The sequence below is a fragment of the Aphidius gifuensis genome, linkage group LG4, assembly GCF_014905175.1.
Source record: "Aphidius gifuensis isolate YNYX2018 linkage group LG4, ASM1490517v1, whole genome shotgun sequence".
Taxonomy (NCBI): Eukaryota; Metazoa; Arthropoda; class Insecta; order Hymenoptera; family Braconidae; genus Aphidius; species Aphidius gifuensis.
In genome coordinates this window covers 23,671,578-23,674,459 of record NC_057791.1, presented here as the reverse complement: position 1 = coordinate 23,674,459, position 2,882 = coordinate 23,671,578, and positions in this window count along the sequence as shown.

Genomic DNA, 2,882 nt, shown 5'->3' with positions numbered 1-2,882 from the left:
AAAAATATACAAAAAAGTAAAAAATAAAAATGTATGCATATCTAAATGATAAATTAAACTGAATTTTTATTTTTTTCATTTAAGAAAACTGATAATTAATGAAGGCCGAAGAAAATAAAAATAACACCATATGTGAATGTTTTGTATAATGAGAAAACATAAAAAAAAAAAAAAACAAATAGTCGCTTTTTTTTTTTATTGTGACTGGGGAATTTGATAAAATGAAGCTCGCCGCCAATCGGCAGCTATTATCAGGGGCTCAAAGTTGCCCTAAATTTTATGAAAAAAAAAAAATATATTAAAAATAAGTTCAAACATAATTTTTATAAAACAAAAATATTATTTCCATTTTTTGTGAAATGTTTTCTTCTTTTCAAATGATTTTGTTTAATTTTTCAAGTTCCTAGTATAATGATAAATCTCCCTGCATTTTTTATTTTCTAACACTACTTGTATCGAATTTTTTTAAATAATTGATGTTACTATGATATAACAATAAAACAATGGTATTGCGTTATTAGACGTAATTATAATATAATGATGAAATCAAAGACCAAAATTTTTCCGAGTAATTATGTCGAATAACTTTTATTTCAAAGCATTAATTTAATACGATGGTGTAAAATTGCAGTAATATTATTCAACGTATTATGTGAAAATATTCCGCCAGAAAACGTTTTTATTTTAAACACCAATATATCGAAAATCTTGAAAATTTGTCCAGAGGTTTATTATTACATAACAAATGATAAAAACAATAAATATTGTAAATTATTAGACGTAATGTTTATAATAATTATTTAAAATTGTAATACAAGGTCAGCTTTTTTTTCCGAGTAATTACGCGTTCAATAACTTTACAATGTGCTAATTGAGTTATTAATTGCATATGAATGAACCTGTGGTCAATTTCATCAAGTTATCTAAATAGTGGCTAATTAGGTAATATTTTCCATTTGGCGTGCAAACATTTTCCCGCTGTATTTTTATTTTTCTAAATACTAATCACTAACACCTTTTGAAAATTTGGCCAGATGTTGATTATGATATAACAATAATAAAACAATGAATATTGTAAAGTTATTAGACGTAGTAGTTTATAATAATAATTATTTAAAATCAAAAAAATTAAAAAATAATTTTTTGCTTTTTCATCAGAGTAATTAGTCTAATAATTTTACAATGTTAATTAATTTATTAATGACATGATAAATGAACCTGTGGTCAAATTTTCACCGGGTTATCCAATGTATTGTATAAAATAATTTTCCATTGTATGTGTGTATGTATATTGACGTTAAAACTTGCGGTATTTTATTTTTTTTTTCTAACACTAATACGAAAATTTTTTTACGACGTTTATTATTAAACATGGGTGGTGATAAAACAGCTCAGATGTAGTTATTAGACTTGTTTATATTAATAATTGAGTTTAAAAATTAAAATATTGCATTTTTTGTTTATAATTAAATCTAATAATACAATGTTAAAAGTTTTGAGAAAATTACATGATGTATTAAATTCTGGTCGAATTTTCATCGCTATTCCATGCAGTTGTTCTGTATTTTCAACTGGCGTGCATGCATAGTTGAACGTTAAACTTTGGCGGTATTTTTTATTTTTTAACTTCCGATAGTTATCAATAACTTTTTAAAATTTAACCAGAAGATATTGTTACATAATAATGATAAAAAATATTGCAAAGTTATTAGACGTAATTACTTTCAGAAAAGCAAAAAAAAAATGTTTTTTTTTTAATTTTTTTGATTTTAAATAATTATTATTATAAACTACTACGTCTAATAACTTTACGTAATATCATTGTTTACAATGTTATGTAATAATAAACCTATGGTCAAATTCTTTCAAAAGTTATTCGATGCGTATTAGTGTTAGAAAAAATAAAAATACAAGGGACAATGATTTATACAAATTACATACAACTTCTAAAAATTATGCTTACACAGGATTTCAATACATGAATAACTTGATGAAAATTCGTCCAGGTTCATTATTATCATAATTAATAAATATTCAACATTGTAAAGTTATTAGACGTAATACTGAAAAATAAAAAGCAAAAAATTTTTTAATTTTTTGATTTTAAATAATTATTATTATAAACTAATACGTCTAATAAATTTTACAATATTCATTGTTTTATCATTGTTATGTAATAATAAACCTCTGGTCAAATTTTCAAAAAGTTATTCCATGTATTAGTGTTAGAAAAAAATAAAAATACAGCGGGACAAAGCTTTTTCACACACCGCTACATACAACTTGAAAATTATTTACACAGATTAATACATGAATACTTGATGAAAATTTGACCACAGGTTCATTAAATCATGTAATTAATCAAAACAATTAACATTGTAAAGTTATTAGACGTAATTATCGAAAGAAAAAGCAAAAAAATTTTTTATTAATTTTTAATTTTCACAATTACATATAAACTATTACGTCTAATAACTTACACGGTTTATTGTTTTATCATTGTTATGTAATAATAAACCTCTGGTCAAATTTTCAAAAAGTTATCGATGTATTAGTGTTAGAAAAATAAAATACAGTGGACAATGATTTATCATTTACACATACAACTTGGAAAAATTATTTTACACAACTACTTGCTATTGGAATAACTTGATGAAAATTTGACCACAGGTTCATTACATCATGTAATTAATCAAACAATTAACAAAGATTGTAAAGTTATTAGACGTAATTACTGAAAAAAAAGTAAAAAAATTTTTTTTTTTAATTTTTTGATTTTAACCAATTATTATTATAAACTACTATTGTCTAATAACTTCAATATTCATTGTTTTATTATTGTTATATCATAATTAACATCTGGCCAAATTTTCAAAAGTTAT